Source organism: Medicago sativa, chromosome 5 (genome assembly GCF_051527215.1).
Source record: "Medicago sativa cultivar Bolivia chromosome 5, Bolivia_mono, whole genome shotgun sequence".
NCBI lineage: Eukaryota > Viridiplantae > Streptophyta > Magnoliopsida > Fabales > Fabaceae > Medicago > Medicago sativa.
Genome location: NC_140753.1, coordinates 6,292,658 through 6,316,172, shown reverse-complemented (window position 1 = coordinate 6,316,172; position 23,515 = coordinate 6,292,658). Strand labels below are relative to the sequence as shown.

The window sequence follows — 23,515 nt, the reverse complement described above, 5'->3', positions numbered from 1 at the left end:
TCCTTAGCATGGCTTAGATAGTTTTATGTTTTTGATTAAGTAGCATGTTAAAGCACCCTAGAGTCTATTTTGGTCTTGTGTTTTTGTGTCGCTTAAGAACATGTGTCAAAATTCATTTTGAATCAGTTTGAATCGACTCATTATAGTCTGAATCGATTCAATGAAGTCCCTGACTTCGTGTGAATCGATTCACATCTATTTGAATCGATTCATGCATGTATCGTTTCTTTTCTTACTTGAATCGTCTCACAAAACTCTCTGACTTGCTCTAAATCGATTCACATGATGGTTGAATCGATTCAATCTTCATATGGGTTCATTTGAATCGAGTCACAGGCACCTTGAGTCGTATCACCTTGAGTCGTATCATCCTTCATACTTATCATCCTTCATACTTACCAGTGTTATTTGTGAAGCTCGTGACACTGCCTCATTTTTTACAACAAAGCAAGATGGAGAGAGCGAGAAGAGTTACTTACTTGGGTTCGCGGACAAGGGGTAAAGGTCGGATTTGGTGTTTGTATAGATAAATCCGTTATAAAAAGGCCGTACTTGACGATGCAATGTGAAAGGAGTGGGATATACAAGCCACATAAAACAATGAAGAAACCGAACCTTGAAGGCTTGGTTCACTGTAAACCACACCGACAAGTTGGATGAGTTGAAGGCAAAGCTTGAAGACTTCTTTATCCATATTGGTTCAAATCATAGAACACGTGATGTGATAGTAAATGTGTCAGGCCTGGACTTGGGGGAGGATAAGGAAGAGGACTTCTGGAAGACCGTGTATTATCCACAACTTCTCAAAGATGATAGCAACGTTGATTTCATGTTTAGGGTAATGGTTGAGAATAATACTTTGTATCTTTTTGTCCGATCCGTTGAAGTGTAATCATTATTTAAGTGTAATAGTCTAATGTTTGACCGTTTATGTGAGATTATGTAATTTTATAAATTTATGGACAAATTTGTGTAATTTGGATCGTTTACGTGTCATTAAATGTGTTTAAATGATTACGGGTCATCACCGGCGAATTTGTGTAATTAGGACCGTTTGGATCGTTATGTGTGATTATGTGATTGTGAAAAAAATGATGTTTTAGTGTAATTTTGATCGATTGTGTCGTATTATCCAATAATATTGTTAAACTGGCGTAAGTAGGTTCAATTACGAGCATCTTAAGGTCACGGGTCTTTGATGACACAATATTGCATTTAATGCATATCAGACAGCATTTAATGCTTACTGATTGTTTACACCGATTTTTGGTAACGTAAACTTCATTTGCCATCGATGGCAACAAATGTGTTTTTAAAGGGGGATCGTTCAAGCCTCGCAGTTTAAGATAATCAACACTTCATACATTCTTTTAAGAACATTAATGTCAGAATTGCTTCCAACATATTGTAATAACAAGTTGTCTCATGACAACATTATAGAAAATTGCTCAAGTGAGCATGTTAAAAAGAAAAGGAAATAGAATAAAGATGAAAAGAAATGCAAAAGAAAAAGGAAAGTAAAACAAGAACAATTACATTAAATTGCAGGAATGTAGAGGGTGGTTGGAATCTATCAATCCATACACTCCTGAACCCGTTTGCTCCCATGGCGTGGGTGTTGCAGAGTTTTTAGAAATCAAGAAACCAACCCTTTGTTATTATTACAAACTGATATATATAGACCTTGCATGAAAAACTACCAATAACTTCCTATACTTAGAGCCCTACACTTGGCATAATTACAAGACACTAGAAAATAACTTTCATGCACTAAGACACTAGGAAATAATCTTCAATGCACTTCAGCCTTGTTTCCCGCCATGCGCTCCAATTGAAACTTCGAATTATTTCTCATTGTCTTTGGTCGAAATTGCGGTGTGTCGAAGTCTGTCTGTTATTGGTCGAAATCCCTTTGCACTTTGCAGCATGTCGAAATAACCCATTTGCCTTATCGAAAACATAATCATGAGTTCGACCAAATATTTCATTTTTGGTGTTAACACTGATATAACAGTAGTGCGTGAGTTAACTCGCGCAAGTGTAAAATATTGTGTGAGTTAACTCACGTAGTGTTTTATACTATACGTGACTATGCGTTAGTTAACTCACGCGGTGTTTTATACTTGCGCATCTTAATTGACGCAGCGTTACTTAACTAACGCATAGTTTTACACTTGCGTTAGTTAACTTGCGCAAGGGTAAATTTGAAACGGCTGCAGGGCGCGAGCAAAATGTGCAGGGTGGAGAGCGAAATTCCCCTTATAATTGATGATAAATGGACTCCATGATTGGTAGTTTAAAATCAGCAACCGGAACGTTGGTTTTTACTTTTTACTTCTTCATTTTTATGTTTAGACTTTAGAATGAAATTGGGTTATCCGGTTATGGACCGTTTCAATTGGTATTATTGGTATTAGGTGCTACCTATATAGGTAGACATAAATTAGTTCGAAGGTTATCAAGTAAATCTACAAAGAAAATAATCGAGCCATTGAGGGCTGTATTGGGTGATTTTCGGGTATCAGTTAGATGACTTTGTGTTTGGTGATTTTAGTAATTTTGTCTTTATCTCTCTCATAACCAATAATTATATTTTATCAAAATAATTTATTTTAATTATTCATCTACACTATCTTCAGGGCCGGACTTTGGGGTGTGCAACGAGCTTTATGGAACTGGGCCTCCCTAAGGTATCAGCCTAAAAAATAGTTTAGGTTTATAGAATTGGGTACTCTTGCTTTTGGAACGGTAATGATTTTCACCTTTAGTTGTTCCGCATATATACGACATCTTATATTTATCTTTTAAAAAATTTAAATTGAACACTATTCTTTTAAAAAAATACATTTTTATTTTATTACGGACCTCTTTTCACTTGCAGAGTCGAGCTTCCATATTCTTTTAAAGTCATCAAATCTCAAAATCACACAAGTATTTTCTATGATTTTCCCCAAAAATCAAGAAGGAAATTAAATCTAATCTAACTTTTATTAACGTAGGAGAGTGACAAAGAAAGAGAAGCCACCAGAAAGAAGAAAAAAAAGGCAGGGAAAGAAAAAAAGGAAGGAGAGAAAATGTGAAAGAGTGTTTGTGTTTGCAATAGCATCATGCAATTTGTCTTCTCTCATGTCCCACGGAGAGGTCGGTCAGCTGTCCTTACTCTCCCTTCTTCCCACCACCACTCGGCCATTTGAAATTAAACCATATTGAACCGAGTCAACTTAAACAGTTTAGAATTTGACTTGATAATTAATTCGAAGTACTCGGTTTATGGATCAAATGATCTAACTTTATTAAAAATTAAGTTCGTTAGTAATTAATTCAATTTGTGCTATATATAATTCGAATAGTTTGGTTCACGAGTTATTTGATCATTATCATTATATATATATATATATATATATATATATATATATATATATATATATAGGTAACATTTCTTAAAAAAAAAAAAGTCGTGCTAACAATGTAACTTTAAAGTACAAGCATAATTAAAAATAAGTCGAGTCAAATTAAATTGATCTAAACTTGACTCAATAATAATCGATTAAGTTTGAAACACGACTCGAATTTGAAATGGACATTTTTTTAACTCGAGTTTAGTTTGCTTATAGTTTATCAATAGCTCGATTCAATTCGTTAGGGTTCAATTATTTTGTTGGAATCATGTAATTCAAACATCACACACACACACATAACTATTTGTGTGAACCAATATAACTATTTGTGAAGAAAAAAAAGACGAACCAATATAATTGGATACGTTAAATGACAAAATTCTTAATGTGTTAAGATATACGGAAAAAAAATTAAAATTAAAATTTTATAAATTTCAATTATTTATAATTACACTACTTTAGTTCTATTTCAATTGATTTTTATTTTATTACAATTTATAAATATTTTAAAAAATATTTAATATTTTTATAACATTCTAACGTGACATTGTTAATTTGAATAAAAACTGTTATTTATTTGTAACCAATAAAAAAGAATAAAAACTGTTATATTTTGCATTAAACATATTAGTTTAAAGTGACCATAATTATGTCGCTGTAACCATGTATATGTCACTTAGCGGAGGCAACGCATTGCAACATATCGTTTTTGAGTTTGAATTTGAGATTTTCGGAATTATTCGTTCCATTACCTAAAAAAAACTATATGTATTGAAAGTACACCACAAAGACCTTTTATTTGCTAATTATGGAGTCAATGGGAGGAGATCCGGGTCAAACGGGTTTGTTTCTTAATTGAAGTTATGGTGAGCCATATATATGAGTGATTTATACTAGTAGTATACGCAATATGCATCATGCATGTCCATGGAAAACTCAGTACTAGTATTTTGTTTTGGTCTTGACGCTAGTAAACTTGTTCTTGGGGTCTGCAATCTGCTTTGAGATGTATTATATACTAGCTCATCTCATCGGTGATCACTTTGCTGGATTTTTCAGATTCCCATATTGGAAAAGCAATTCATCGATATCACCTACTTTACAATTTTTTTATCTGCCTCATCTGAGCCTAATATTTCGTATCTTCTACTGCTACATCATTGTCTCGTATTAAAATAAAATATATTTAATAAGAATATTTTTATTTTATTAATAATACATAAAAAAGATTTACCAGTCTGTTAAAAAAACGTAAGCTAAATTGGCAGTGAGATTTTAATACTCAGCGACAATTCGATAGAGTTTGAATGGAATCAAATCAAAGCAACAAGGAGGACTGATCATGATTCATGAGTACTGGTCCATCTGAAAGACAAATTAATATTGATACTATAAATATTGATAATATAAAACGGTCCATGAAAAAATAGGTATGAAATATTAATGGAAATGTCAGTGTAGAATGAGGAAAGTTGGTGATGCTATAATTTAAGAGGCAGCGTGTGTGTATGTAATTGATAATGGCAGTCACAAGGAGTATGAGGTGAGAGGAGCTGACATGCAGCGTGCAGTAGTGAGAACTGAGAAAGATAAACAAAGAAGGGAAATAAAAAAGGACTAGACTAGTCAGTTGTAAATAAGGAAAGTTACAAACAACATCAATCAAAATATGTGGGGAAGTGGTTCTGTGGTGTGGTGGGTGGGTCTATCTCTCTTAATTTCTACACCCTCCGGTCACTATTATAAGCAAAAATCTACATTTTAGATTCATTCATTTAATGTTGCACATGGTCTTTATTATAGACCACATACATCATTAAATGAATGAACCTAAAATGTAGTTTTTTGCTTATATTAGTGATCGGAGGGTGTATCACATACTCTGTCTGTCACACACATTTGCATTTGCTGCAAAAGAATCTCCTCATTTCACCCATCCAAATTTACTCACCATCACCACCACTTCTTCATTATACAGTACTAACATATTAACATCCTACAGTGAACAATCTCATTTTTAACCAATGTTTGAGATTTAGATGAGTGATTTTTATAGACATGCCCTAATTATGTAAACATAATTATTTTTCTTCAATTCTTAATTTGTTATGGGGAGATTGATTATTTTTTACTCCATCCGTCGTCCCAGAATATCTGGTCCAATTTGGTTTTTCACACAAATTAAGAAAATTGTATAAATAAAGTGGAAAGTGGAATATATTGTATTGAGAATGATGAAAGTAGTATTAATTAGAGTTATATTGTATTGAGAATGATGAAAGTAGTATTAATTAGAGTATGCTTAATTTTTTTATTTTTTTTTACATATGCAAATAGGGTCACTTTTCTCTACCCAATGTATAATTCATTGTTGCATAATTAAAGCTGATAGCCAATGATAATTTGTAAAAAGATTGGATTATTAAAAAATTGAAATTCAATTTTTTTTTATAATTTATGACTATATTAATTTAATATTTCAAAAATAGATAATTATAATTTAAAAAGTAAATTATTGTTGAAATTTAATGATATAATTATAATTTATTTAACATTTAATCATATAATATCATGTTATTTTTAAGTAAACTTTAATTTTTCTTTGGAAACAAGTGAATTTTAATTAAGTTATAGATAAGGAAAAAGATATATATCCCGACAAAATGGCTCACGAATTATTCACGAGTGTTGTGCTTTCTAAAACCACTTCCCATGTACCCCACCACTTCCCATGTATTCCGCAAAATTGAGTTTTGTGATTGGCCACTTGCTTATTCCTGAAACTCTCGCTATGTTTTTTTCGCTTGATATAGCGCTGCTCTATAGATAATGATATTCGCCATTTTCACAAGTATTAAATAATTAAGTGTTACCTAAATTATGTAGGGTATTGCTCCTTGTAGCGAAAAATAGTATCACGAATAATTCACGAGCCCATATTTAACTAAAAGTCTTTTCAAATTATACCAATGCAATTCCATGTTTTCCAACAAGCAAGTTTATTGGGTAGATGCTATTTCGCGATCCGCTCGGGACACATTATCCCGAGATCTGTAGCAATGCTCAATTATGTATAGACAACACGTTTAATGTTGGCTATAATTTGTTTGTTCGCCATCCCTCTCTAAATTTGGAATTTCTTCATTTTGGTTGTTGAACAAGGTGAATATTTCGTCTTTCTTCTCGTATTTCTTTACTTGACTTGGTCAAAATTATTAAATAATTATTGGATTGTGAAGATTTACACTGGACTGCATCTAGTGAAAAGTTCATTGAAGAGAATCCCCATTCTGCCTATTGGGAATTCTATTGGTTGTATCACTTTGTAAACTTAATCAAAATGTGTTGTTTCACGATTATTACATGAAAAACAAACACAACTCTTGATTAAAAAAGCAAATCATATATGATTGTAACCCTTGGTAAATGTTACTTTTCATATGTGAAATGATGTCTCTCGGATTTCTTTTTAAAGACGCTTGTTTGTGTTATAAATAGATGATTTATTGCCAAAAAATAGGAGATTTGGGAAAGACTGAAATGACCACAAATATATCTATATTTTTTAATTGTGAAAAGTGATTTTTGAGGGTTTAACCAACATAAAAGTGTAACGGTTTTGTCCGTCACAACTTTATGTGGTTTATATCGTCACAAATCACTTTTTTCTTTTCATAAAAATATACTCATTTTGTGGTAGTTCAAACCGCCACAAAGAACTCAAACTTAAAAATATAAACATTTGTGACAAGTTAAATTAACCACAAATCACAAATAAAAAAAAATAGAACATAATTTTTTTAAATATTTTAGAAAAATATTTAAAAATAGAAAAAAAACAATTTAAATTCATTTGATAAAAAAAGTGTATTTTAAAAAACTAATAAAACAATTTTATAATAGAAAGAATTATTTAGAAATAAAAATAGTAGAGAAAATAATAGTAGAGACAACTAAAAGAGAATAATAGTAGAGAGAAAGCGGAGAAAAAGTTTAGAGAGAAGATAAAAGTTAGAAATTAAAATATAGTGATAAATATTTTGTTTTAGGGAAAGTAGACAAATAGTTCAAAGAGAAGATAGAAGTGAAAAATGAAGAAAGACGAAATTTGTGGCAAGGAAAAACCCTCACAAATTTCCTCTGCGACGAAACTTGTGACAATGTAAACCTTCAAAAAATCAAAAAGCAAATTTTGTGGTGGAAAAAGTCTCTGAGGGCTTTGTTTCTGGGTGTTTTTTCAGCATAAATTTACATCATATTTAAATTTTACAATTTCTAAGTGCTTTGTTGTCCGTAATTGCAAGGGCCTTTTGCAGCCAAGAATCTTATTGAAGTTGGTCACAAATGAGTATTTTTCCTGCAATCACATGATAAATGTAAACTATTATTAAAGGATAGATTTGGCGTGTTCATACAAATCTCATCAAGATTTTCAAAGTATATATTCTGATGAGTAGTATACCATTTTGTATCCAATATAGCAAATCGAAACCAAAAGAATAGTGTAGACAAATACACGTTAAAGTTCTCTAGCGTGTATTCTTCATCATGTTCTTCACTGTTCAAGTTGTCGTGCATTAACCCCACAACACAATTGGCTCTGTTTGGTAAAACCAAAAAAAGAGCTTTTAGCTTATAAGCTCATTTGACAAAAAAAGCTCTGTTTGGTAACACTTTAGCTCTGTTTGGTACAACGAGCTTATAGCTTATTTCAGGAGCTTATAAGCTATTTTTCAGAAGCTACTTCAAGTAGCTTTTGAGCTTATAGCTTTTAGCTTCTCATTTTTTCTTCCATATTTACCCTTATTATTCAAAGCAAAAGCTATAAGCTAATTTTACCAAACACTTCAACTAGCTTATCAGTTAAAAGCTATCAGCTAGCTTATCAGCTATCAGCTAATTTTACCAAACAATAGCATATTTTAGTATGGTTTGAAACTAATATGGAATCTCACCGTTCCATAATAGAGTATATGCATGGTCATAATCTGCACTTATGCCGAATAGCCGGGCTAATCTATCCATTCATATAAAGGTAAATGGTGGTCCCCTTGAGCTTGAGCGTAGTTCAGTTGGTAGAGACAATATATATGTCGGGGTCGGAGTTTGAACCTCGAACACCCCACTTATTCAACTTATAAAGGTGAATTTCTAGCTATTAAGGTATTTGACAACAAAAAAAAAAGATAAATGGTGTGTATAGATAAAAAAAAATGTTGTCTATGACTAATTAAGTTGACATTTTTGAACAAATTGAAATTCATTTATACAACAACTAAATCAGGGCATGCTCATAGACTAATTTAATGTATCCATCAATAATGAAACCATAGGCAGATATTTGTATATAATTTGTACACAACACCCACTATTAAGTCATTATAGTTTACCCATAAAAAAGTAATTCTTATATAACATAAAGTCTGATTTTATACACGGTGGTTATTATTTTCAATTTCTTGTGGGTAGTCAAACATTGCTATAATAATAGAAACGACTTTGCTAATCAAGCACAAATCAATAAATTTATTTGAGTTGCATTACATTGACTAAGATTTTTGTTAATATAGATAGATGTATTGGCATTTTCAAACATATTTTATAGTCATAGTCCGTAAACCCAAGCCACTAATTAAGGCTTTTTGGTTCAACATGATGATCATATATCGTTTAGTAAAAAAAGATAATTAATCATATATCGTGATCGATATGAGCTAGCTAGATTCACAAATTAAATTTCTCAACTCTCAAATGTTTCTTGGTGAAGAAAACAAATTATGTCACGCATATATAGAAAGCAATAATTAATACAATTCAAGAGGAAGCACGTAGAGGAGAAAGCGACTTTGCACAGCTACAACCTACAAAGAAAGGATTAAGAATTACTCCCTCCGTCCCAATTTATTTGACCCCTTGGCTCATTTCACACAGATTAAGAAAAATGTATAAATAAAGGGGAAAGTGGAATATATTGTATTGGGAATGATAAAAGTAGTATTATTTAGTGTTATATTGTATTGGGAATGATAAAAGTTGTATTGAAAATTGAAATGAGTCAGTTATTTTGGGACACTTTTTTTTAGAAAATGGGTCAGTTATTCCGGGACGGAGGGAGTAGCATTTAGCAACCACGATTATGATGCAAAACCAACCATTCGATTTATCAATACAAGACAACAAAACAAAGAACTCTATCTTTTGTAGCTAGATAGCAATCAGAAAACTAAGCTACCTTTTCATTGTAACCACTAGTAGAGCACGAGGCATGACCCATAACCCTTTTGAAATAGTTTTGTGTCCTCACTTAGAAGCAAATAAATTGATCCTAATTAGTGACCAATTAAGGGTTTATATATATTCTTCTCCTTTTGTCTCATTCTCATTAAGATTTTTCAATCGTGATCATATTATTTGGGGACCAGTAGATAGGTGCGGTGAGGTGGTGGCATTGACAAGGAGGGAATCAATAAAGAAGGCTATGCCACGGGTTGATATTCTTCTTTGAAACGAATGTTAATTATGATTATTGGCATTATATTGACTTTAGATGCAAACAAAGGAAGTTGCTATTGCCTTTCAAAGCTGAGGTGCCAAATGAATATATGTATAGTATATAGTTTCAACAATATATATCCCTACTTTTAGTTTCCTTTGTTGAAAAATAATATAAGCAATTGAAATTTTATAGGCGATTCTAGACGCTTGGAAATTTAGAATGATGATTATTTTGATCACACGCCTAACTATAACACAAGTAAATGAGAACATTCTTTTTATGAGAAGTAAATGAGAACTTTAGCTTCAAATCTTTTTTTTTTTTGAGGGAACTTTAGCTTCAAATCATGTATTGTTAGTTTAGAAGAAAATTGAAATCAAACTATCCGATATCATGAAATAGACGGTACTATCACGTCTTCCATCTTCATCTAGCACCAACTATCAGCAGGGGCGGATCCAGACTTTAGGTACATGTGGAGCTAAAATTTCAAAGAAACAGTAATGCAAACTACATTTAAAAATAAGAAATAATATTGTTTGATATTATTCATTACAATGAAAATCGTCTTATATCCATTTGTCGAAAATGAGCTAAAATGACATTATCGTCTTCTATCCATCTGTTGAAAATGAGTTAAAATGACATCATTGCTAATTGTTAAAAGAACATCTATTTCTATATATAAGTTACAAGACGATCATTTAGCCACTGATCACCCATTTTGTTACATAGGTTACTCTTCACAACTTTCATATCTTAAAAAAAACACGTTCAACACTTGCAGTTGCTACCGGCAAGAGCAAAACCAACTTTAAAAGTTTATAAACCATAGCAAATGTGTTGCACTTATTTGTTTCCACAAGATTTGCACAAATATCTAAAAGCCCTATCAACTTAGCAAATTTTGGGTCAGATCGAACATTGTAACATAATTCTTAAGTTGTGTGCGTAACGTCACTTTCGGCACATCTATAAAATTATTTGGATAAAACTCAGTCATCCTCAATAACTTATTCACATCAAAAGCTGCAAATGACTTTGCGGGACTCAAGCATGAAACACACTGTAAAAGTTCAGTATTCTGGTGCTGCGTTTTATCTATTATAAAAAAAAAAAAAGAGAAAGCATGTGGAGCTATAGCTCCACATTGCCCCAACATGGATCCGCCCTTGACTATCAATTACATTAATATGGTTTTTTTTTAAAGATAACATTCTTTTTCTCTCTTCTTATTGATCAACGACAATATAGAGATAAAAAGAAAGAGAAAAAGTATAAACACAACGAGAGTATGAAAATGAAAGTTGTCCAAAAGTTATCTCAAAATAATTGTACAAATACTATTTCTCATTTGTTTTTCATCCAAAGAAATCATACATTTCAAGTACGACTTCTTTTAAAGTCATCAACCCCATTTTCAACTCATACATACATACAAAAATATAGACCAAACCAAGTGTTAACGCAATAAAAAGATCATAAAGACGAGTACATACACAAGTGTCGGATATGGTGCATATGGGTTGATTAACCCTTTGGATAAAAAGTCTTTCAATGCACTTGTAACACCCAAATCCTTTCTTTCATTCTAGACTCTTCAACCCCAAATTTTCTCGACTTCAAAAAAAAAACTCCCAAATTCAAGATTTATTTATAATTATACAATTTCGGATTCAAATTTTCATCATTCGATCTAATGTTGATGGCTAAAAACAATAAGAATTTCAACCCAAAAATTTCATCATCCCACCTTGCCATATTGATTAAAAATAATGATTAGTTAAAATAAGGAGTGAGAAAAAATTGGGTTGAGTTGCAAAATGACTTTGAAAGACATAAGTTAATTACTTTTGAAGAAAGGAAAAAAGTGGTTTTTTATTTCAAAACAAAAGGTGTATCATACTAATACATAATACACCTCTTTTAATTTTTGATTGGTGTGTATCGACATTTCTCATATAGAAGTCATCCTCCAGCGATGAGGCTGCTGGGGCAGCTATAATTTGAGATTTTGATTGAGAAATTTACAAGTTTCAGGATTTGAAACTTGCATATATTTTCGGAATGATGTGTCGTAGTAACTTTTTTCCCTTTCCCTTGCATATACGCCACTTTGTTGTTTTTGAACCCCACCCTTTCATGGCTTGGCTTCACCCCATGAGAAGTAGCACACTATTTAATACTCTCTTTGATAATTTTTATAAAATAACATTGAATGTATTTGATTATTATTTTAAGCTAGATACATCAATTTTTGATGATTTATTTGTCTCTTATAAAAAGAATTAGAGGGGATTATATTTTTCTTATAAAACACTCTTATTGACTGAAATTCAAATGAGTTGTATTAAATCATATACATCATATAAATCTAGCGAGAGTCTTACTATGTACTGTATATTTTAACCAACAAGAGTTTTTATGAAAAAAAGTGTGCTAGAAAATGTATCTTTAATCCATTTAAATTGTCCCTCTTCAACTACTCGGAAATGTCCTTAACCAATGAGTTTTTATTTTGTACTCCATAACTTATTAAATTTGATTAGCAATAGGTATACCACACCCGACCCACTGATAGCTCCTAATTAATTCAATTAAAGTTGTCCTTTCGATCATATTTGTTAGGTCACAATCTTTTCCCGTTTTTACACATGTGTATTTTTATCTTTTTAGGTACTACTTACACAATAGGTGGCAAATGATTTTTTGTTTTGTTTTGTTTTGAATGGAATAGGTGACAAATGATATCAACCATATCATGTCCTAACATATAAATTACTTAAAATTATGGTGTGCAGTAAAAACAAATTGTACTACACATATGAAGTTATATGAAGTTATGAACTCTCCCTGCAAAAAATAAATCAACGCACACAAGAGGTCGGTTAACCTATCATTTGTTCTCATTGTTTGATATTTTGCACTGAACCGCACTTTTCTTGTATTCAAAATTTTCATATCTAAAATAGAACTTTATAACAATATTTAGAGTTAGCTTGAGTCCCAAAAATCATATTATAAAAGAGTGGTTAAAATAAATAATTTTTGGATGTTTTAAATATTGTATACTTTAGCAATCAAAATTTTGGTCATTATGTCCGTCTCTAATCAAGTTATTAGTGACTGATTTTGAATATTTTATACATTAATGATCGAAATTTCGTTAACTATTTCCGTGGCTAATCAAGTTCGTGACCGATTGTTAAGATATAACGACCAAAATTTCTATCGCTAAGAAAGAAATCTATATAAATATCTGTATTTTTTATTTTATTTCTTATAATTTTGATGTGGCTATGGCCACACCAAGTTTTATGTAAGTCTATCCTTGATTGAGAGGTGAATAAAATACAATCAAAGATTATTTATGATATTATATTAATGTTTGTCATTTTCTTTTTAAATTTTAGATAATTCGTCTTTAACCAAAGCACGTTAACTATATTAAAAAAAAAAAAACACATTAACTATATGTAGTGAACTAGTGATATCTTCAAAATATATTAAATGTCATCTTTTTAATGCTATACATTATATACATGTATTTCCCTCACAATATAAAATAGAAAATTTATGAATTCGTTATTGGTACCTTGCCCTTTCAATGTGTTACGTGCTTTATGTCTGTAAAATGCCTATTGTTGGGAGAATTTTTTGAAAAGAAACAAGAATTATGTGAAAGTAACCAATACAAATAATAACCACTTACTATGTAGGTATGATCAGTCAAAATCTGATTGCTCAGATATCCTATTCTTTTGCATTATCATTTTTGTTTAAATCATTTGACAAAAGGTATCATTTTTGTTCTAATGTTTATTCCTTTATAAATGTGATCTTACTCGACTTTTAAAAGATTAAATGTATATTTTCACTTCACTTTTATATGAAGGTATTCAAACACAAATCATCTTACTATAAACCCACTTTTAATTGAATTTAATTTAATCAAAATCAAATTTTGCCATTTGGCACGCACATGGCATGAAAAGGTGATTATATTTGCGTTTTTCCTAGCCCTTTTTATGGCAATAGTTGAAACCTTTCATTGGAACTGTTTTTAACCAAATACCAATGGCATATATATCGGAATGGCATGAATCAGAGCCATAATATAAGGTACCAAGTCACAATTATAGAGAAACGTACCGTGATACACATAACCATGTCCCCATGATTCTTGGCTGCACACACATGTGAGTTTCCTTTTAAAAAGACGAATATATAAGCCAAACCATACCCCAAAAAAATGATGCTCTCTACTGAATCACAGCTATATGTCTTAGCAAAGTTAATTATATATTGGTGAATTATTTTTATTTTTATATCTTTGTTTTAAATTTGATCCACTTGGCAAATCACCATTTCCATGTGATATATTCTTAGCTTTTCTTGATCCTTATCACCAAACATAATCATGCTTATGTGGCCTGAACCAAACTTAAATTGGTCAAGTTTAGATTACTACCAAGTGTAAAGCATGTTATAAGATGTAAAGTCCTAACTAGAGAGTGGTAGAAAGTGAAGTGTTGTTGAGGTTTGATATAAAGTCACATTACCTGACCTATGTTATTAGCATGTTATATTATTTGCACCACATATCACCTGACCTGTGTTCAAAAGTAAAATAAAGTCACATTACGATGATAATGTGATGAGCATTTCCCACTTTGGTCAAGCTTTTTTTTATTGTTTGTTTCCTTTTTCCTGGTGGGATAATAATACTGTACTCTTTAATGAATAAAAATCTTATGATAGAATCATTGTTACGACAAAAGGGAAGAGATCGATCATTAAGCATGAAAATTGGATTAGTTATATAAATAAATTAGCAAAAGATGATGTTGCGATGAGGATTAATGCCATTGAAATTAATAGTGACAGCCTTGTTTTAAGGGGGGAGGAAAATGTCCTTGAATATTACATGCTCACCACCAAGAAAAGTAGCACACTATCAGAAGTATTGAAGAGAATAAAGTAAAAAACAAATCCACTTCTCAATTAAGAAACCGACAAGGCTATATAAAAACTTCAGGGAGAAAATAGGAATAACGCAATCCTTACTGTCCATCTTTATCCACCAACCCCCGGCCCCCCAATAGAATAGAGGATATTTAATGCCTCGTGAAAGTTCTTTGAGTAAGGAACTGGTAGCTTTTACTTATGTCAATGAGTGAGAACAGAGTGATGGAATTGGTGCTATGGGTGGAAATATGCTAGACCGAACTAGGTTTTGCAGTTTGTAAAACTAAGTCTGACCTGTCCAAAATTTTTAAGGTTTAAGTCTGGCCTACGGCCTGTTATATACTTATTTTTTGAGTCTGAGTCTGATCTCGCCGGTTAGCGTGTTTAAAAACTTTTTTTTGACAAAAACAAAATAATATTCATTCATTCAAATTGAGAGATTACATCATTCAACACCGCAAAAAACGTAAAGGATGAATCTGCGAACAAACTCACAACATCCAAGTTAGTAGCATACAACGGCATAATGGCTACAAAAATATCTGATAAAATTAAAGTTACTGGAATATTCATGGCCTCCGGATCTGCAACGTTGACGCCCAACTCTTTGATTGAATAATCGATCTTCAATATGAATCAAATGAACACTACAAGAAGACGGGAAATCAAACAAATATGGAAAAAACCTAGATCTATGTGAAAATCACTTATTTAGATTGAAATATAGAGAAAAAGATGAAGAAGGTGATTTCTGGTCAAGAATTGACCCAAAACCACCCCTCAATGGAAAATATGGAACAAAAAAACCTAGAGAGAGAAAACTAAGGCCGACTTATTGGAGAGGGAGGGGAAGAGCGTGTTTAAAAACTTATTTTCTATTAACAACTTTAATTAAATAATGTGATATAAGTTTAAATAGACTAATGAATTAATAGATCAATGATATTAAACTCATTCTTGATATTTAATATGAATATTTAGAGAATTTAATTATACATTATATATCATATTTTAAGTTGATCATATATTATAATATTATAATATTAATAATAAACAATATTAGTCATATTACTCGTATGTCGGCCTGATAGTCCTAAGATTTTTTTTTCTTTTCTGATTTGTGACCTGATCTTTTTAGTTAAATAAGCTTTTAAAAAAAGCCTAAGCTTTCTTTATTTAAAAAAGCCTAATTTGATCTGTCGTAGGCTAGGTCGTATGCCATTGTAGACTGACCAAATCTCTTCCTATCTCTAATTGGTGGGTGTTATTGTTGCAATGGCGTGTCCATTGAGTTCCCAACCCTGCCTAGGATCCTTCTTTTGTGGCAAGAAATCAACTAAGAACTATCACTTGGAATTTTATTATTGTTCCTACATACATAATATTTTTCAGAAATTTCATTGTCCTGTTTTGTTTATAAACTTATTATTAAATTTTTAACCAAATTATTTCCTTACTAAAATATTCTAATTATTTTACAGATTTTTTCATGATAAATTAATCATATTTTATGAAGGTGTTAGCCTATATTTTATCTTGTGTATATTTGACGGGCAAAAGAAGGTTTAAAGCTGCAAAATTCTCTAGGTCCATGATTGGAAGTTGCTGAGTTTGACAAAGAGTTGATCTTCTTCGACATGGGCTTGTTGGATTCAACAGATGCCACAGTTTGACAGACAGTTAATTTAGTGAAGAAGTTGGTTTCTAGTGTCCAGACACGTGGAGAGCATGCAATTCTCGTCGAAAACATGCAGTTTATAGCAGTTTAGGTCTTTGCAGTTATTGCAGTTTCTTGTCAAAGAAATGCAGTTTTTAGTAGTTTAGGTTCTGCAGTTATTTTCTATATGTATATATAGTAGTTTTTCGTAAGGAAAAAGGGTCGCAAATTACTTATAGAATTCTAGCACTCGAAGTACCAGTGTCTAGAGAAAAGAGTCACAGAATGTATGTAATCTGATTTTTTTGAATCACTTTTACATTAATGCAATGCAATTTACCTTTTCTTTAAGTTTTTGCGTTTAAATTTTTAAGTCTTTTACTTGCATTTTCTTTACTGATCTCTGTCGAAATACCGTTATTTTCCTAAAAAAAACGGCTCTCTTCATCTTTTTCATAAAGCAACCTATGAATATGATGAACACTCATGTATTTTCTGAAAAAAGACTGCACAACATGTCTTAGGATTTCTGGTTTAATCCTGCTTGTAATAATCAAAACTAGTCATCTTGTTTACCAAAAACACCGGTAAACAGAAGGATGAATTTTAAATTGTATGACTCATGTTAAGCATAAGTACCATGGATATAAGGAAAAATAGATATATTTTTAATACATATTTACAGTTTAATCGAACACAAGTTTTAATTTATTACCTTACGGTCTATAATTATTATTTCAAAAAATATTAATTGTAAATTTACATTTGTGATGTGATTTTTAAAAATATATAACGTAGGTGTCCCCGTAAGCTTAACTCAATCAGACATAATAATATATGCAGCGGTAGGAGTTTGAACCTCAGACACCTCATTTATTCTGCAAATATATATACACACACATACATACACCATAGGTACGTATTTAATTTTTTTTTTGAAGGAAAGGTACGTATTTAAATTTTGATGACTAGTTAGGGTGTAAAAAGTTTAAAAAAATCATCGTAAATTGTCATTAATATATTTATTTTTTTTCATATTCACCATGGATACAATTATTTAAGTCTTTTTGTCCAAAAAAAAATTTATTTACGGTCTTCTATTTTTCGAAGAAGTTTATTTACGGTCTTATTTCTTTCCCGAGATGTATACTGTATATATGTGTTTTTTTTTTTTTTTGTGGTGGCCAGGGTTTGTACCCTAAACCTTGCATATATTATGCGTCGTCCATACCTACTAAGTTAAGCTCACAAGGACATATATTTGTGTTTACATTAACGAAGGCTAGTTTGAAATTATGTAAAAATGTGCTACATTTTTTGTTTTTAACAAGCATAAAAATGTGGTAAATCTGTTAGGTGTGAGGGTTTATATAATAAAATAAATTAATTTTTTATGCATAATTTCAGGCCCGACCCATTTCAAGATGCTATTGTTCAGCCCGTAATTTTGCATGCCTTCACGGGTTCTATTGTGTATTGACAATTGAGGATATCTCTATCCACACCTCCATATCGTTTTTTTTCTCCAGAAATATTCTTCCTCAAAATCTTAAGAGTCCTCTCTCATTTTTCATCAATTAGGCTTTGTTTGTGTGTTTGGATGGGAAGAGAGGAGAAGGCTTGAGAAAAAAGGAATGAGCAAGTGGAAGAAATAGAGGAAAATGGAAGGGGAGGGTTTTGGGGGTTAACTTTTCTTCATAATACAAAACTCTCCTCATTTGGGGAACTTATAAATTGTCTTAAAGGAGGGTTTTGGAGGGTTTGTATGAATTCTTCAAATTTAATATATATTGTTATAATATTTTTAAAATTCAAAATATAGTAATCATATGCATTAATTTATCATTCTCTAAAAAACTACTCATTTAATTTTTTTTGAAAGAATTCCAATTTTCCCTCATATTTTCCACCTTCAAAGCCTTCCTTCCCCTCCCCTCCAAACTCCGAAGTAAAGCCTTAGGCTCGTGTTTAATTTTAAGACCCGTGTAAGATTTGAAGTGCTTTAAAGATTATCCCTCCTCTCCTAAACATACTTATACGTGCACAGTGGTGGAGCCAAAAAATTTATGGAGTCCGGGCAAAAATTTTATCACAAATTCACATGTGACATAATATATAAACATTCGTAAATCGAAATAAAAGAGGTTCCTCATTTTGTCAACAAAAGTACAATTTAAAATAGGGTTATCAATTGAAATTGACAATGTAACATGCGTAAAGTCTGAAAAATTGACCCTATGATTAAATAACATGCATTCTGAGCATGTAATTCGAAATTTTTATTATTTATAACCCTGTAATATACGTGAAGTCCAAAAAAGCAACCAAGAGATTGAATTTTTTCATGATTTCTTAGAGGCGAGTTAAGAACGTTAAAATATGGCTTTACACATAAAAAATTATAAATTTTCGACAAACGACAAATTAATTATGAATTTTTAAAGTGTCAAAAACTCAAAAAACAAAACAACGAAAATTAATTATAAATTGTTTAAGAAATTCATAATTATGAGGAAATAAAAATTCATAATTAATTTATCCCTGGTCGAAGAAATTTAATTTTTTGTGTAAAGCTATATTTTAATGTGCTAAACATGTATGAAAAAAATAGTGAAAAAATTCAACCTGTAGGTCACATTTTTAGACTACGCGTATATTATAGGGTGGTCAAAAATAAGAAGAAATTCAAGTTACAATGCCAGAATATATGTTTTGTATTTTACAAGGTCGTTTTTCAAACATAATGTATATTACATGGTCAAGTTGAACAATTAATCCGTTAAAATAAGATAGATGAATCCGTCAATAGTGTGCTAAATAAAATTAGGAGATAAATGTCTTTTATGAGCGTATTTGTGTGTAAGAATGTTCAGATTTTGCCCAAATTTTTCTTTTTGTAAGTGTGTTAATGGACTTTTGGGTTGGATCTAATGTGTAAAAATTATCGATCGAGCCCGGGCGACTGCCCGGGGTCGCCAGGCGGTGAAACCGCCCCTGTACGTGCATGAGTGAGTGACGCTTACCACTTGGTTTAAACATATTTAATGTTTTTTCCTGCTTCATTAACCCACAAAAATGTATGCTATCAAAATATTTTTTTAGCTTACTAGACCATCGACCCGTGCTCCGCACGGGTCCTACCGCCTAAAATATGTACGAATAAGTTATATCATAATAAAAAAAGAAATATGAAATATTCACATGATAAAAATGTATTACATTAATCATATCATCTTGACATTAATATAGTTTGAAAACCGTACATTTTACATTAGTTATCATACATTACGAAATACTATAAAAATGACTTTTGAAGTGACATTAGTATTTTCACATTCATCATAAGTTATCATCAACCCATCTTTTTTTTTTTTTACGTATTCAACCCATCTCTTAAAGTAACTCTTGTTAATATTCATTGCAAATAAAACAAACAAATATTGACTCCTTTGAAACTTGATCCAAGCCTTACACCGATTCCATATTAAATGAGCCAACCTTCGTTAACATAACTTAGTTAATATAGCCGGTTAAAATTTCCCGTTTTAAATTACAAATAATAAATTTCCATTTATGACATCTTTGTGTTGTATTCCAATAGCAAAACATAATAACAATATTAAAAATTCTCTTCAAAAAAGTTTGACACCATGATAAGAGAAAGTTGTACAACTTAACTTGCATCACAATAATAAGATAAGATAATAGTTAACAATATAAATCAATTGCTATGAAATTTGCAAGATAGAAGCTGACATGGTGAGCAAGAATGGAAGACCAAATATCTTTGTGTTACTTAGACATTAAAAAACTATCACGGAAATAAAAAGAAAAATTAAATTCATCTTAGCAATAAAAAAAAAAGGTATTGTTTTTTTTAAACCTTATCTTTACTATTTATACAACTCTTATATCTTGTTTTGAATTCTTCTCCACTTCATTTATTTAGACATCTTTGAGTATATCAGAGACAACCCCTAGCTTAATAGCATCCTCAACAACACTCGAAAAATATCTTCATGATCACCCAAAAATGTATTCATGAAAGAAAAAAAAAATTAGTCAACAGAACCATGATAAGAATCTCTATGCTCTAATTCTCCATAAATAAAGCATAATGGGAATCTAAAAAAAAATCTACACCGCCTTATACATTTCAAAGCAATGCGTGAGTGAATGATGAGTGGAATTGTCTTAACCTATTAAAAGTTCTTTCTAAAAACTCATCCTAATTTGTAAAGGCTAATTGCACACCTATTGATTCAGTTTACTAATATATATTCAAATAAAAATCCAACAATCATATAGAAAGAGAAAAAAATTAAAATAAAAAAACCAACCATGATATAGAAACAGAAAATTCTTGTCAAAAAAAAAAGAGAAAAATATCGAGAACTATGATTATGCCTTTTTTTTTTTTGAAAAAAATAGTATGAACCTTAATGTTAGTAACAATTCTTTCAAATTTTGATTGATACCTACATATAGGGCTTAAGTTATTTTACTGTCTATGTTAAATACCCCCTCCGTTTCAAAATGAGTGTCGTTTTAGGTGTTTACACACATATTAAGAAATGCAATGATTAAATGAAAGAGAATGGTTATTTTACCAAATTATCCTTATTAACTATTGGTTAGTTTTAAAAGTAATACTTTGGAAGTAGTGTGCTGAGTATTAATTGGAGGGTACAATTGAAAAGAAAAAGTTATTATTGCATTGGAAACTGAAAGTGACATTCATTTTGAAACAATTTTTTTTGGCTAAAGCGACACTCATTTTGAAACGGATGGAGTATTTGCAACCTTTCAAAAAATTGTTTGCACGATTTTGACTTTTCAAGTGATTGATTGCTTTGGTACAATTAGTGTACATTGTTTAGTGTGAAAATAAATCGCATAAAATTTTCCATATCACTCTATTAACATATGAATCTTTAAAAAAAAATGCTTGAAAGGAAATTTTTAAGAGATACCAATTCTATACTATATATACTTGAGGATCGATCTTGGGTAATTTTTTTGCTGTAATATATGTCAACAATATAAATGGTTAAAATAGTAGTGTTGTTTGTTTCAATCTAGTATTGCAAGCATAGCACTTCTGAAAATGCAGTTATCACATATATTTCTTATTGCATTTATGGCTGATTTGATTATCAAGCAAACAACAATTACAGTATTAACATGACAGCAAATAGGGTAATAATAGGAAGTCAACCACAGGATCAAGCGTGCAAAGTAAACATTTAACTTAGTTTAAATTTTGTATGGTTAAAGAGAATTGCCAAACCGATTTTTTGAGATTCACACTTCATTTTTATTCATTTACATGTATGGTTAAAGAGAATTGATAGGGCTTAATTCTAATTAATTAGGTTGTATGCCACACTTAATTTTTTATGTTGACTAATTAGCATTTCTTTTTTGGCAAGTTACACATTGATTTGTATTTAATACCAATGTAAATGCACCTATCTGTTGTTATTTAGTAACTACAGGGGAGCCAATTCATTTATGGCTGATTCGAGTATCAAGCATAAGATTAGGGGGTGCGAAATAGCATTATCTGCTAGCTTAGTCATTAGGCATGCGTGCCAGCATAATGGAAGTACCAAATGCTCAAATATAAACCAAGAGACAACTCTTAACACGCAGTTATCAAGATATTGATCCATATCAACCTAAAAATCTGAATGTGTGGTCTAGAGTGCATACATATGTTGCTTGTGTTATATTTTAAATTAAATTGAAGGACCAATAAATACAGTTACGACCATAAACCGTAAATAAGATATCATCTAACGGATACACAATACATAAAATAGGTGAAGAAACTACAATAGTTTTGTAGTAGCAGTAAAAGAAACAAAAGGAAATAAGACGGAGAACAAAAGAAGCCACCCAAAAGAAAACAAACCAAACCCAACAATCCTAAAGGGCCAATCCAATTTGAAAAATCCAAAAATCAGAAATTGAAAAAGAAACAATTTCAAGACCTATTCAAACTTGAATGGTTATGTGTAGACATTATCTATGAACGAAATTTGACCTTTTCTTTAACCTATGAAAAGTTCCAAGAAACACTATAGCAACACTAAACTGAAAATGGTGTTATAAAAAAACTGAGATAAGCAACACTAAAATTGCTCGTTGACAAAAAAACAAACCAAACCAAACCTTAATTTGTTATAGAAATCTAAAAACAACAATTCAAGAATGCATATCATTGTGAAATTGAAAGTGTGAACAAAATTCAGAAATCAAAAGCTCATGACATAACGTCGTAAATGTGAACATATAACATTCTTTCAAAAATCTTTTCTTAATGGACAACAAAAATAATAGCAGCAACATAATCACTGAGATTTTACAGATAATTTTATAAACCCTAAAAACACAATGATATATTTTTATCATTCCTTATAAACATTAGAACTCAAAGGGAATTTCAAAAACAGATGAAAATCTAAAAGAAGGTGTTAAAGAAACAATTAGGTTAGCTGATATAGAATGTAACAAAAAAAAAATTGAAAATCCATAAACACTAAGCGAAAATGGAAAAGCATCATAGAATTTCAATTAGGAAAAAAATTGTGAAATATAAAAAATATCAAAACTCTATGTCAAACTATTAGAATCGGAAGGTCCGCATATGAAGGTTCCAGATTATAACCATCTCTTGTCATCTGAATACATACCAAAATTGAACAAATTAATGGAAAAAATTGAAGAAAATTAAAAAGAAACAGCAGAAAAATAAGACAATTCTTCTTTCAATTTGATAACCTAAATCAGAAATAAGGAAATATATATTTGAGATGAAGAAACCAATTAATGATATTATAAGTTACATGTAGAAGAACCAAAGTGGAAGAGGTTGTGAAGGGAAAGTGAGTGGGAGGCTCGGTTGGAGACATCGGCAACATTTATAACTTTAATGATCGTGATATATTTAATTTGAATCAACAGATGAAAGGGTGTAGACTAAAGAGATTT

At 30.8% G+C, this 23,515-nt stretch overlaps 1 long non-coding RNA gene and 1 pseudogene across 1 annotated transcript; both read right to left on the bottom strand.

Annotated features, from left to right (window-relative positions):
* Positions 1–9,037: 9,037 nt before the first annotated feature.
* LOC146919534 (uncharacterized) lies at positions 9,038–9,719 on the bottom strand. Its single transcript, XR_015010672.1, has 2 exons — positions 9,631–9,719; positions 9,038–9,259 (listed from the first exon to the last, which is right to left on the bottom strand). It is a non-coding gene; the product is annotated as an uncharacterized LOC146919534 (long non-coding RNA).
* A 779-nt stretch (positions 9,720–10,498) lies between these two features.
* LOC146919533 (uncharacterized) lies at positions 10,499–11,068 on the bottom strand (annotated as a pseudogene).
* Between the last annotated feature and the right edge of the window lie 12,447 nt (positions 11,069–23,515).